This window comes from Halichoeres trimaculatus, unplaced genomic scaffold, assembly GCF_033239565.1.
Source record: "Halichoeres trimaculatus isolate MK-OKI-2021-1 unplaced genomic scaffold, fHalTri1.1 fHalTri1_scaffold_12, whole genome shotgun sequence".
Lineage (NCBI taxonomy): Eukaryota > Metazoa > Chordata > Actinopteri > Labriformes > Labridae > Halichoeres > Halichoeres trimaculatus.
Window position 1 is genome coordinate 21,810,661 of NW_027437190.1, and position 15,706 is coordinate 21,826,366.

The 15,706-nt window shown below is 42.2% G+C and overlaps 1 protein-coding gene across 3 annotated transcripts in view; it reads right to left on the bottom strand.

The window, feature by feature from the left end:
- The window catches only part of grik5 (glutamate receptor, ionotropic, kainate 5), a 93,261-nt gene that overhangs the window by 58,279 nt on the left and 19,276 nt on the right, over positions 1 to 15,706 (bottom strand). The window lies entirely within an intron of this gene.

Sequence of the window (15,706 nt, forward strand, 5' to 3'; positions counted from 1 at the left end):
TTTTGAGTTTCCAAGCAGAGATACTTTATTAACTCAGCCATGCAAGGTTGAACCTTAAGGTAGCTTTATTTTCTTTTTGTGTTGCAGCTTTCTACTTTTAGGAACAGCATAAAAATTGAAGAAAATCAAGCTCAGATTAAGACAGCAAATCAGGTTGCTTCATCAGATATACAGTCTCTGTCCTCAGTGTTCAACAAGGTAAGACTCAAAATGTGACGACTTGAGCCTCAAAGTCACATCTAACCCACTAAACCCACAACCCAAAATCCTCCACTGCATACCCCTTCTCCACTAAAGCACACACTTACAACTTAAGATGGATAGTTTTTTTAGTACACCCCCACTGGTCTAGTAATGAGATTGGTTGTGCTGAAAAATGTGAAATCAAATGATCCCGCAGAGATGAGTTGTAATTCTGTCTTTCTATGAAATATGTTACTACATTTGCGGTTCATTGTTAGAAATTAAACTGAAGTCAATAATAAAAAATCAAGTGAAAACATTCAACTGTACTAAAGAAAGTGTGTGTGTGTGTGTGTGTGTGTGTGTGTGTGTGTGTGTGTGTGTGTGTGTGTGTGTGTGTGTGTGTGTGTGTGTGTGTGTGTGTGTGTGTGTGTGTGTGTGTGTGTGTGTGTGTGTGTGTGTATGTATGACTGGATCCCTAACAGCTTCCTTCAGCCTCAGGAAGATCTACTCCCAACTGGCTCAGTCCTCAGCTAGCTCCTCAACCTCCTTTGATTCCCAGCTATTGGGGAAATTAAATAGTTTCTGTGTGTATGTGTGTGTGTGTGTGTGTGGGTTTGTGTGTGTGTGTGTGTGTTTTCTTCTCAGTCTGAGGAAAGCATTAGGGCTCAGAGGGAATGCTACAGCCAGGGCGCAGGAGGAGCCACTCTCCTCTGTACTCAGACTCCAAATTGCAAAACAAAAGCCAACTATCACTTTGTGTCTCCTCACCAAGCTGTGGAGTCGAGGAATATCTGAGCAGGGAGATATGGAGGTGTGGAGGTGCTCCAGTTTCATGCCTGCATTGAGAAGGCGGTGAGCTCTAACGCAGCCAAGGTGATCCCTGCCAGCCATTTTGCCCTGCATTTAGTATTCATTTTCCAGGCGATCAAACCCGCCACCAGGAGGTGGAAGGAGAGAGAAAATGTGAGTGTGTGTGGGGGGGTATTAATGTTCTCACACAAATTGAGTGTGTGTGTATGGAAGTGTGAGTGTGGGGGTGCAGATGTAGGCTAAACACTCACACAGACTCATACATAACAAAAGTGTCTGTGCACACATGTGAGGATGTGTTTTCGTTAATGAGTTTGCAAACACGTGTGCACCATGCAGCAGGGCTGATTAGGAGCACAGTGATGGAGCCAGAATAGGCCAGGGGCCAGTGGAGCCGACTCTGTGTACACAACCAGCGGAGTAAACCTGGATGTGCACTGCTTCCTGCTGGGAAAGGATAAGGGAGAAAGGGGGGAAAACACAGGAAGTAATGAAGAGGGGAAGAACAAAGGAAGCAGTAAAGAGGGGTGAAGCGGGGAGGAGGAGGATGAGCGGAAGAAGTGGGGTTTGGGGAGAAAAGACAAAACAGCGAAGTAACAGGATGAGCAAGGGAGAGGAGGAGGGGGAGGGAGTGATAAGGGGCAGAGTGAGCAGAAAGAGAAACCAAGAGGGGGATAAGAAGAGTTATTTTCTAGGGGTGGAAGGGGGGAAGAGAAGGAGAAGAGGAAGAAATAAGAGGAAATGAGGATAGACGATGATGAGGGAAGGAGCAGAGCAGCAGTGCCCTGGCAGCATGCGGAGGAGCCAGGCAAGATGGCTGCAGGGGACAGAGCCGGGGCCAAATATGGTCATCAGGACCCAGCTCTGTCCTACTTTCTCTAATGGGCTAAACCAAAGCCTGAATGATGCAGGACGAACCGTATATGGTCGACGGGCAGGGGCAGCATCGGGCTCTGTCTCTTTGATGTGTCTTGCTGGAATGAGTGATGCAGGACTTCAGCCTAATGTACAAACAAAGCCCTACAGCTAACACACACTCAGACACACACAAACACACACAAACACACGCACACAAAGACCCACACACCACCCAGATCTATCTTATTCCCCCTTTTTTCAGTCAGCTAGTTGACATGCCGACCCTGTCCAGAAAGGGATGCGATGAGGGATGCTTCTAGAGAGCATGCGGGTGGCTGAACAGGTTGTGGACACATTGTAACTGTCCGCCTGCGTTTGTGTGTGAGTGTGCATGCTCATGCCTGCTTGTGCGAGTCTGTGTCATGCCACCCGAGGCTCCAACAAGCCCCATGAGCTCTCATCAATGTATGAAGGCTTTACCCTCAGGTTTCACTCGGGGCTATGGTGTAATAGATTGAAGCCACTCAGCATACACGCACCATGTGGCCAGGTCAAAAGCTCGCAGCAGTAACATCTGTACGCATGGCCGGCAATCAGACTTGCAAATACAGATGGACCGAGGGCGTTGCTGCAAGAGTCCACCTCTTGTTGTTTGTGTCCTCTCTAGCTTTAGAAGTGAAGCATTGCTCTCAGATAAAAGCAACAGCGTGTTTATGTTGTCAACATGCTCTTTTCTTTTGAATTATTCCAACACCTAATTAGCTTCAACACTGTTTTTCCTGGCAATGTTTTCCACCTCTGAATGTGGGGACAAACTGGCTGATCACAAAGACGCTGTCATGGCTGGGAGATAAAGCACGCCAGCGCTGCTACTGATTCATCTTATGCGTTTCAGTTGTCCTACGCAGGTCCTGTTGTTGTGTGAGTCACAATGATTGACCAGTGGGTCTCACATCCGTAGATGCAGCAAGAACCCCAATTTCTGCCTGAACTCAGTGAATATACAGAAACAGTGCTTCAAAAGATGGGGTGTCTTTCATGCTGCCGTCTGTGTCAGGAGCTGCAGAAACAATCACATTCCTGCAGCACTGAAAACAACTTAAACAACTCATTTGTTGTACAGTGAAGCCAGTGAGGCAGTGAGAAGCACCTTCAAAGAACAGGCTGCTAGGTGAGATGGCTCGAAATGCAACAAAGTGGAGTCCTGCTTCTTATACACAGCCATGTAAAGGCAAACCCGATCTCACTATAATGGAAGCAGAGAAGTCTTAGATGATCCTATCGTACAGGCCAGCAGGCTAAAATAACAACAGCAGACAAACTCTTTCAGCTGTTGGGCCAGCCAGGACGCCTGCATATTGATTCAAAGAAAGCGACTTTATTAATAAGAGTCAGAGGAGTGAACTTACACTTCCTGGGGAAACTGAAACATACACCCACGTTGTATCTGCAAACACTGACACACCAAAGGAGCGCTGTGTGCAGCATGTCTGTGACAGCCCACACACACATTTACGCATTACCATCAAAAGATATGCCCACCAAGAGCACACTTTCAAATCCTCCCTCTATCCCGTGAAAACAGTCTCCACAACAACCCAGGGAACAGTTCAAGTGTGCTCATGTCACCTTCATTCTTCTGTGCAGCACTCTCTCCTTAATCAGCTGCTCATCTGTTGTGTGTTTGTTCCAGGCCCCAGTGCGGGGTTTAGTACCTGTTCTTTCTGACAGCTACACTTACAACAAGACCTCCTGGCAACACACTGTTGGTTAACATTCAGCTAGTATGCTGCTTAACAACTCCACTGTGGCTGCTAAGCCTTGTATTAAAGCTATGGTAGCGCGCCAAAAGAGTTCTCTGCATGCCACGTTAGACAGGCAAGCTTTAATTCAGATCCCCGCTTAGCAGGGAAATTAAAGACAAAAAAAAACATATTAAGGTCGGCTATTAGAGAACCTGTGCAGATAGTTCAGAGCCTATGATTTAAATAGTAGGTTTCATTTCTAAAAAGTCCAACAGCTGTTGGGTGTAAATGAAGGTCTGTGTAAAGAAGATAGACAGAAACAAGGAATGTGTGGATGTTAGGTGAGTGTATGTCAACTCCAGTTGAATTTAAGTGCTGTAAAGAGTCCGCCTCAGGATGGATGAGCCTGAAGTGAAGAAAAATGGGAAAGTGAGGGAGGAAGACAGCCCTCTGCTCCTGTCAGGTGAACTGACACACACTTACAGTCTCTGACAGCGTTTTGTTCTGAGTTTGCATAACATGGACACTCACCAACGGCCGGTGGCAGAACTGACAGAGCGGGAAGAATGTGGAGGCATGTGCGTGTCCTGTATTTTCTATGCTGGCGGAATGCCTAATAAGGAGTACATTAGGGTGTGTGGGTGTGTGTATTTCGCAAACATTAAGTCTGAGTGTTTTTGTGAAGGTGTGTCCATCTCTGTCAGTGTTGCAGGATGCAGCCAGCACAGCGCTGATGGCTGTGCTGTGTGGATGACACCTCCTGTTGACAGTGGGCTTGGAGCGAGGACGCCAGTCATAACATAACAGCAGGAAGGTGGGAGGACACCACCTCCGAGCACACATATACACACATACACACACTTATACACACACGTGCACAGTGACACACTATGACACAACGTAAAAGTCATATCAAGGTCCTTATTTAGATTGGCTTTCATCTCTGACCTCTCTCTCCATCCTCATTAGTCGGACTAGACAGCCTCTTCAGGCCTTGGAGCCGCCGCGGGCCCACACACAAGATGTCACATTGCTTCATCAGTGGTACAGTAACTAATGCACACAGCCCGTGGGTTTTTTCCTGCTCGTGGATGTGCCTTCTTGTTGTGCCTTAATTGACTGCTTGATTGACACTCAGTCTCGTTCTGATGATAGCCTTTTTGCCAATCTGGGACCAGGTCCTACATAAACTCTTTATTGATCGCTATGAATCAGTTTCATGAAATATTTTTTTTCAGAATGTGGGTGAGGTGTGTTGAACAGGATGTTTTGATGGACATGAATAAGATAGTATTACACAACAAGAGAGTCATGAGACTTGACGTTGACTCTAGTTGCCTTTAGAGGAATAGTTAGAGGTGCAGGATGGTTGGAGAGTAAGGCAATACATGAAGTCTGGCTATGCTTAAGAAGTGACATAAGAGTCAGAGAAGGGGTCAAAGCAGACCTTTGTCACTTTTCCCTCTCTTCAATGTAATATCCCCCCTGAAAAAAATCCTATAAATGCCAAAGTTAGGTGTACTGCCTACTTCTTTGAAATGTCAGAAGTCATAATGTCAAATGCCCCATGAGCACGACCTTAAAAATCAAAATGAAGGTTGAAACCAGCATAATCTAAAGACATCATCTGCCCTTATCCAGGAACCCATCCAGCCTGCATAGCCTTTCATTATTCATGTAAGCAAGGGCGGCAGAAAAAGAACAGCAGGTCTTTTACCTGTAGGACAAAACCTTTCATTATCCCTTCCTTTCTTTTGGTCTTTGTTCCTGAGTCCATTGCTCTTTTTTTCTTCTCCTCCCCTTTTCTTCGCATGTCTCAAGTCAATTCGGTTCAGTTCAAAGGGTCTTTATTAGCGTGACCAGCCCTGTGGCGAAGTGCCGGCTCACTGAGAGGGAACACTGCACTGGAACATCAGCAAAACCACAGGAATCTCAGCACTGATAGGTTAAAACTCATCAGGTGAAGGACAATCAACTGAGAGATGAGAAAACCTGTGTGTGTGTATGTGTGAGTGTGCGTGTCAACTTGTTTCATATGTTAGAATTCTTGGGCTTATGTATATATAGCAAATGAAACTATCTCATTAGGCACGTACTAAAGGTAAATGTGAAAGAGCTCTCGCCCACGCACGTCTAGCTGGCTCTGACTGGCAGATATATTGTGTGTTCCATGTATTAGTCATGTCTGCAAGGACGACACATGAGCGGCATGCTAAGCAGCTAATGCTTGAAACAGGAGACAGAGAGATAGCAAGAAAGACAGCAAGAGAATGAAAGAGGGAGAGAGGGAGAGGAAGGGAGGGGAGGTGGTTAGTTAGACCTGTGTACTGTGAAGAACCGCATGATCAGCATCAATGTCATCACCTGAGGTGTCTGATGGGAGGTTTTACACCTTGAAGCTGAATTAAGTGTTCAAAACCATGAGCTATCATAATTACGCAGTAAAATTCAGATGTGTTGAAGCAGCTAGCGACTCCTGAGTCACATAAAATGGATAAGAAAACCCCCTTGGTATAAATCACCACGTCGCCTTAATGAAAAAAGTCTGTTTCCAAATCACAGTCAAAAAAAGTACAACAAGCTTTAAAGAAGGGCAACTTAAAATTTAAATTGGAAGATGAACTGCAGTCCTGATGTGACATTCAAGCTCGGTGATGTTTGAATAGCTGTTGTAAATCAGTGCAATCTCCCACTGAGAGTTTCTTTTATCTCTCTCTAAGAGAAAGTAAAACATGCTCCTGGGAATTTTGATGAATCTGTTACAACACTTGCTATTAGAACTTCAAGCAACCATGACAAAGTTGAATGATTAATTTGTTAGCATTCAAAAACTCCCATGGGTTATTTTTCAGTTTTAAGTATTCCTATCACAGATGTTTCTTTGAAACTTGTCTGACTCTGTTGAGCTATTAACTTTCAAAAGGAACGGTTTGATGATTCATTTCAGACAGAGTTAATAGACACATTAAAAAAAAGTGTCAGACTTTAGGGTTTAAAAATAGACTTTAGATTTAGGAGAGCTACCAAGCCATGTGCCAAGCTAAGCTAAGGTAACATGTGTTTAACTAGTTTAGAGGATTGAGGTTGTTATTAGTCTTTGTTTCTCGCTTTAAGCAAGGAAGTGGCTTTTTATAACACAAATGCAAAAACAAATTAGCTTTCTGATGGCAATGTTAAGTGTGAAAAAATGCTCATTTTGGGGTACACTCAAACCAAGGTGAGAGGTTTGGTGGGAGTTCCTCAAAATGACCCACATTACATGGTAGGCTCAGCTATGTCTGTTGAAAACTGCAGCCCTAAAGTTTCCCATTAAGAGGAAGGAGCTGATCACCAGTCATTGTAATGAGTACTATTACTAGTGACTTACAACTCACACAACCCCACTAAAGAACGAAATATTCCTTTTCACTCTTGCTATTCAGCACCAGAATCACTGTGCAGTAAAATAAATTATAAATATTTCTATTAATGTCTACCCACAATGCCAAGAGCAGGGAAGCTAGAGTGGGAAGATGCAGCACTTTCCAAAACATTAACTAGTGACCCTGTATGCTGGCAACTTTCAGCCTGATGAAACTATGGTTGTAGTAGTTGCATCAGCTGTTGAAATGGAAAGCGTCCATTTCATTTAAAGTTTAATCATCAGCTATGTTCTGTGAAAGAATATCTAGGAGGACTTTCCATTTTCATTAGTTTTTGTAACCACAGGCTCTAACAAATGACTGAAAGTCAGTTAATCCAGGTAACCTTTCCAGGCAAAACCCAGCTTGCTCAAGACTTATAGTTACTGTTGTTCACAGTTATCGAACCGTCTCTCTATAGAAAGTACCTCATGATGTTTGCGTGTGTGGTGTTGTATGTAAGTATGTAACAGCATATCAATCTTTGGTCTGTTATTTGGCTTTATTACCAGTGCTTTCTTTTAATGACATGGATTTATACTTTAATTTCAGTATCTACAATGCTGTCTTTTATTTAGGTGGCTGCTGTTTTTTAGAAGAATGAGCCGTATGCAGAGTGAGGCAGACAGTGGTAATTAATTTTTTAAGTATCATTTGTGAAGTTTTATTGAGTGAATAGACTGTTCTCAAGTTTTCTGAGTGTTCTCAGTAGTTTTTATTTAAGTTTTTTTTCATCAATTTGAGAATTAATTTAGAAAAAGACTACTTTAATTAAATCACCCCAAGAAAAAAAGTCAGTGAATGGCTAAACATACTTCTCTGAAGGTTGTGTGTTGTTATGTAGGGTGGATAAAGCCTCTAAAAATATGTTTGCAATGCTGAGTGAATTGTTTTTCTGTATAAAGCAGGATGCTGTTTTGAACAGGTTTTGTTTCATCTCTTTATACAGGCTGAGTTTCCTAGGAGCCAGGATAAAGGGCTGGACTGGTCATTAAGTGAATTGAATATGAGGCCCTTCTGTATGGCTTTCAAAGGCTTTTACTGCTCGTACAACCCGTGCAGTAAAGATTCTTTGATTTCAGCACACGTTTGGACCACAGATGGTACAAGAGGACACATTATGTACTACACACTCTTTGTTGCCTTCCTCTGTGACCTTACGTTTGCTCCATGACGGCTCTCTACATGTGGTAATGAGCACATACCAATGTCTTATTAGACTAATGAGCACAACCAAGAGTGCATGAAGCTACACATTCTCACAATTACACATACTGGTGTCACATATGCCATAAATTACATGCATGAACACACTACCAGGTGGTTCCATATCCTTCTTGTCTGTCACACCAGCATACCTGATAGAAAACCAGCCGTACTCTGTACCTCAGCCTGTTAACAGCAGCAATTTAGTGCAAGGCTCGAAATTTGACTTAATGTCCAAAAAGCTGCTCAGGTCTTGTTCAACAAATCAACAATAGAAACTGTATTGGAGAAACATTGTTATTGCTGCTAGGAAACCTGAATAATCATTTTGTGGATTGAATGTACGCTGGAATAAATAGTTTGTATCAAATGGGTATGATTTTGTGTGCTTTAGTATGTGAGAGGGAGCGTAACAGAGAGAGTGAAAGAGAAAGATTGTAAGGCTAAACGGGGCAGAGATGGAGCACACAATTTATGTGCTTTCAGAGTACAAGCACAGATACAGAATCACTCTAAACTCATAAATGATAACAAAGGAGACGGTCAATGGAGGTCAAACTGGTCAACACAGTCCCTGTGTTGTCACAACAAAAGGGAGAACAGGGAGGGTTGGAAAATGGTTCATTTACACTCGTATTACAGCAAATGCAGGGGTCAACTCAATAACATGAACCCCTGTAAAGTATAACAAATTTCTGAGGCCTTTGAATACAGACTTTTTGGCACAGACCCAACAGAATAGCTCCACAAAGGTTTTCCACACAGCTTTTGAATTAAATAGGATTATTATCCAGCTTAAAGCTTTCTATGCTATGAGGATTTTTTGTGGCATGCAGGTAATACTGCCTGGTCTTAACATGTAGTCAAGGCTTAGTCTGATCAGAGCTGAATATCATGATCAGAGGCTGGGACATACAGTATTAACAACAAGAATAACACTAAACCTACATCTCCATATTACAAGATGGCTTCTACACTCAAATCAAAATTATAACAATGATCCCACAGCCTTATGCGGTTTCCTTTACACAGCCACAAGAGTGCTGCCACACTTTTTACTCCAAGTTCAAACAGCTATTCAAAAGTGGGTAAATATTGGTTCTGTAAGACTTTGTTTGAATCAAACATTCAGTGTATAAGAAAAACAGACCCGTTTGGTACTCCAGCAGGGATCCGAAAAAGGCACTCATTTCTCCTGCTAACAGGATTTGATGCAATATGGGAGCAACTCCCCCATTTCCTTTGTGCATTGCAATGGGAGAAGTGTCGATAACATGGATGTATTAAGAAGAACTGCCATGTTTTTGGGCCAATAGAGCATGCGCACTTGATCTCCTCTCCATTAGATGAAATATGAATCCAAGACTTCTGCCTGCCGAGCTCAGTGGCTTCCAACTGGCTTCTCTCAAATATAAATGAGTAATGAAGGCTTTCTTTTGGATTCTGGACCCTCAATATGTTTCTGGATGAAATTTATTGAATTAATAAGCAATTTTCTGAGGTTTGTGATACCCAATGAAAATATTTACAATATATCAGACCCTGTTTTCTGAAAACTTGAGTAGGAGTGGGTAGAATCACCAAGGAACATCTAAAAGATAATTATAAATCAGGAGAATTTAGTATTTGAACAAACCTTATTTTTGCACTGTTTGACACAATGTGAGCACAGCCAGCTTGAAACAGAACGCTATATGGAACAGGCACCCAGATTTAGTCCTGCTTTCTTTAAAAGCACTCAAACAGATCTTTTCTCTGAAGCCTCCAACATCAAAGTCTGGCTGAATCAAAACGTGAGATATACTTAAGAGCGCCTGCGTCCTTGGTGATACTGTGACATCTGACTGCAGCCCTCTAATTATCCTCCACTGTAAATATTGTATAACTCCAAACTGAGACACAAATTACAGGGGCAACACATCCACCACCAAATACTGCTGATAAGAAGTGAAGCACTGACACCTCCATCTGTAGCACAGACACTGGTCCCACCACTCACCTGTCTCCAAACATGTTATACAGACGACATCACTCCCACGCAAACACACATGATCACAACACAAAGAATCTAATGCACTTTCAATGACATTCACTTTCATACCGCATGGGAACCGGGGGGTGATTGGCATGACATTATATGAATAAAGGTGTGATAGAGGAAGAGGGAGAAAATGGAGAACAGGTGAGAGAAAGAGAATGAAGAAAAAGCTTATAAGACAGCAAGACAGAGCCAGTCACAGAGCGGGAGAATAAAAATGAGAAAGAAAGGAAAAAGAGAAGAGTAGTCAGCGCTGAAATAGAGATGGGATATGAAGACAAAATGACGGCAGACAATGGAAATCAACAATAATTCATTTTTCTTAAAAGGCGAAAGTTGAAAGCAAGAAAAGAATTCCTCAATGGCGGAAGAAAAAAAATGAGCGATAGATAGGAGAAGCCTGGAGGATAACACTATATTTATATGCTACTATGCCATTATTTATTTCTTTCACTCGCTCCCTCCCCTGCTCCCTTCGCTGCCTCCCTTTGACGGGCCTGGGTTTTTAATAACATGCATATCTTTGTTCTTCTTGATTAAGGGATGGAGATTGTGAAGACAGCGCCGCGGGGGCTGTGAAGTGAGGACCACACTCCTGCTGGATGGAGGACAAATCTTCCTCCTTCATCCATTCTCCCCCACCCCACCCCTTCACAACATGCCTCCACCTTCCTCTCTCCCCTGTGAATCTTCTATCATCAACATCCCCGCTTGCATTCTCAGACTTCACCCCCCCCTCAGTCCTGGGTATCCTTCTTCCCTTGCCTCTCCCTCTTTTGCACACCTCCTATCTTCATCTCATCAAGCATCATCTCATTTCTATGCATTCACAGCCATGAATACAGAAAAGCATATTTTTTACACCTCTGGTTTTATTCAAGTGTAGGAACAGATTGTTGGCCATTTTCTTATTGATTTGTTAATTTGATGAGCATATTCAAGAACATAAGTGTGATTTAAAAACAACTGTGTAAACATGGGAGATTTAATTAAAAGGTAGCATAAACAGTTGGATGACAACCTAAAGCAGATTTCTATGCCTGAAGCTAGAAAGTATATGTTTTAGTGTTGACTGTACATAACTATGGATGATGTTCCACTATATCCTCTTTCTGTAATAATTGAAGCCAAAACAGTGCCTTGAAGGGTGCTGACATATGCTGGTGAAGTAATCTGAAGCCAAGCCATGCCAATAAGAGATGTGGCTGAGCTGCACGACTAATGCACTAATCCTTCTGCTAATGAAAGCACACAAGACTGCACAGACTCCTCCAGTTGATACCCTCAGTGGCACACCTGATTTTTGGGATCTGATGATTCTTGTGATCTAAAATCAACGCTCATTCATGTTTGTTGCATGTCTTCTAGCTATTCTTTCTGTACTCCGCTAAACTACTAGCAAATGTTGCAGCAGATCACATTTTCAATAAAGCCGTAAATCAGTGGATATCTCCCCAAAGAGACAATGTTTGACCAAATGAAAGTGTATTCGATGTCTATTTTAATCTATTTCTTTTGATGATGGCAGCAGATTTTTAGACCTATACCTGAGACAGTCATGAGGGGTGTCCTTAAACTTGGCCTCACTTTAGGGAAAATGTTACGCTGTTCATGTTTATATTTAATTTTGCAACTCTGCACTGCGATTTTTATGCTCATATCTTAAAATCTGTTTTAACCATCTTGCTTTTTTTTAAATTTAGTTTTGTTTTATTGTATCTTATCTTATATCTTGTTATTTTTTATCCGATTTTTAATTGAATTTTAATTGTTTTCTTTTAATATGTTTCTCTGTAAAGCACTTTAATTGCCTTGCTGAAATGTGCTGTACAAATAAACTTGCCTTTCCTTGCCTCATGGGTGATGATAATAAAAGTGTATTTACCAAAGTACATGAATGAAAATTTGCCAAACATACAATAAAATCATCAAATAATGAGAACCATTCCCAAAAGTAATATTAACAAGAACTTGTATACCTTACCTATATACCTTCTTTTGTACGATAAGCTATGCTTGCAGAAAAACAATCTGCCTGCTTGTCAAATTATTTTTCTCATCTATTGCAGCTGATTCAGACTTTTGTGACGTGTGTACTGTAAATGCTTGTCTTTGTCAGTGATAAAAATGTGATTCAATGTGATTCAATATGCAGGTTTTAATTAAAAGGTCAAGTTTATTCAGGAATCTAACACAGTGTATAAACACTACTTTTGGTATTTTTGTTTTAAACCCCTGAATTAATCACTACCACTGAGCCCCCTCAGTCAAGAAACCGTCTGGACTCACTTCTGAGCAGTCCAGCTCTACAACTGACAGAGTTGTTTCTCTCTTTTTGTCTGAGCATCATTTTGTTCCAGAGTAAATTGTAACAATCACTAGACAGGATATGAATGCATATCAATTTAGTCTTTTGTGACTCATTGTATTCTACTTCACGAATCAGATTTACCCAGAAAGTACCAATGATTCACCACCGGATCTTTGCTATCCATATATAGTTCTGTGATGAACTGCACTCTAAAGTGTTAAAGATATTTTATGTTTCAATATTTCATAAAGATCTACCGAAAGTCTGTCGTGCTGCATCAATTTTCAAGACTAGACGACCCTTCCAGTAAAAGAGCAGTGTAAATACAAAGCAATTGATTTCCTTCAATACCACCCTACCACTCTGCTCTCCACTACCCCACCTCGCGCTGCTGGTACAAACCCGATCCTCCAGCCTCCACGGCACATTAACATGACAGCCGTCAGCACCTCTGTGCAGCTTGGCCTTTTGCACTGAGAGTCTGTGAGGATGCGTGGACGGGTTTGTTTCTGTGAAGATGTGTCAGGGCACGTGGTTCAGTCAACTGTGCGGGAGTTGTGAGTGAGAGCATACAATACATGCACGAATACTCTTTCATAATGTGGGTGTACTTTTCGTATATTCTCAGCTGTTTTCTGCTTTTTGATTTTAATGCACCATTTACTTCTCTGGCTAAATATGACAACCAGCTTCCCAGAAGAAGGTTTTACTTGACAACATTTTATCAGATTGCTAGATATGATGCTCTGTTGTGAATCCAGCTGCTAAACAGACTTCTGTGTTTGAAATCAGATCCATCTGTTTCTAGAATAAGATTTGAGGCTGCTTACATGCTCACGTGCCACTAATAAAATCCCATAATCTAATAACACTCTGAGAGGGACTCTCCTGCATAATGAGGACTTTAATATTTAATACCTTAGTTAATAGATTTAGCTGATAATATTTAATTTAAGAGGAGAATCGCCCAGAAAACCTAGATTAGTGTGCAGATGATTTGCTTTTAATAAGTTAGAACTTAATGCAGACTGTTTCTTAGAAAACAGCTCCAGTTAAAACCGTTTGCTGTGAAGTCTGAGGCTCACCGGGAGTCTCAGAGTTACTGAGATTTTTTTTACTTTCTATGGGGAGGGCAGAGAGACTTTGCTGTTGAATTTTTCAAAAGGTAATATTTTTATGCTGTAGCCCCATGAGGAAGCAGTAATCTCAGGGATGGATATCTTAAAACCTGGGGGATCAAAATCAAAGCTATGCTGGTGATGCTATATCCTGTAATTTGGGGGACGTAAAGTAAGTTTTAAATGAAGGCATTTTCTTTATGGTAATGCTATGTTTATTTAAGTAATGTCTGTTGAAGTAGTTTCTCTATCACTGTTTTCTGCCACTTATCTTGGCGGGCATCACCACAGCAACCAAACCCAGACAGGCCTCTGCCTGAAGCCACCTTTTATTGGTCCAATAAAGCTTGAACAATGCACTGCTGCCTTCAATCAGCCGCTCTAACTAAATATGTGGGTGTGTGGATGTGTGCGAGTCAATGTATTTGTGTTCTATGAATGAGGATGGATGACTTTGTGTGTGTACTTAATGTATGTCTGTGTGTCATATCACATTTAACACATCGCTTCACTCACCACGCATTGTGGCAGATTTCTCTTCTCCTATCACTTTCTTCCCTTTTGCCATTTTGCACTATCTGTTTCACTGTGACGCATTTTTTCCCCTCCCTCCTTTAAGCCTGTAATGCATGTGTGGCCACACACACACACACACACACACACACTGCACACAAACGGATTGCGGATGTGCTGACACAAGATATTCTTCCTTCCGCATGAGCCATCTCCTCTAAGCTTTGGGTCAGGATGGAGCACATAGCATCTACACACCAGTAGCAGCTTAACAACTGGAGCCCATTCCCTGAAACTGACAAATACACAAACATATGTCCACGGGAACAAATTGACACACAACACACACGTGCTGGGCTTATTTTCCATTACCCTCCAATTCTCTAGGAGCCTGTCTCCCCCCACACACAACGCTTCCTAATGGTCGTCTTTCCCTCCTTCGTTCCCTTGTGAAACAAAGGTGAAGGGCACCAAAAAGAGCAGATGAGGGAGAGAAAGAGGGAGAGAAAGACTCTAATGGTGATGTTTTTCAATTGGGTTGATTTATGGCTGGCTGTTAACCATTATTTTACCATTTACTCCAGCAGGCAAGAGGAACCAGGCCCGACAGCCGAAGCCAGAGAGTGGAATGGAGAGAGGAAGATCAGGAAACATACAGTAGGAAGGATGAAGATGAAGAATAATGCAGCAGGGCAGAGAGTTAAGAGAATGAAGAAATAAAGGAGTGAGTGGGAGAAAGATAAAGAGAGAACAGAGGGGGCTTAATGAATGTAAAGGCTATTACAATGAGGTGAGGTAAATTGTCCATTAACTCAAGAGTTTCTCATGCGTGTGTGTTGCTTCACCATAACATTCCAATTTAGCAGGTTACACTCTGATGCTTCCCAGACAGAGACGTGCAGGGCGTCTTTAGGAAACCAAGTTAAGACTGAAGGAAGACAGAGGGGGAGTGATCAAGGTGGAGAGATAAGAAGGGGAAAAAATGAAACAGAGAAGGAAGAGAGAAGAGAAGGTAAGAGAGTGAGTGCAAGAAGGAGGAAATGTAGAGGTGAGGGAGAGATAAAGGGGGAGATAGGGAAGGCAGGGAGAAAATATTGAGAGTTGAGAAAGAGTGCAATAAGGAGGGAATGGATAATTCTGCTGGAGAGGAGCAAATTCACAGGGGGAGGGAGATAGCATCACTTCTTCAGATACGGAGGGTGATAGCCACTGCAGGGGGACAGGATCAAGATTTCAATACAGACCCGAAAGGAACAGAGAGCACCGCATTATCGCACAGCAAGAAACACAATTATTACTTTGGACAGGCCCTGTGAGAGCGGAACAAAACAACAAAGAGTGAGCGCGGGCAGCCATGATGCTCAACAAATGACACAACAATTTGGTGGCAGAAAAGGGGGTGAACTGGATGGGAGGCTAATCCGTTTTAATTGGTCTGAGCAATCACAGGGTGCGATGAAGAGGATAATGACGGGAGGGACAGAATGACTTCTCCCTCTGATGCAGCCTAACTGGCTAAA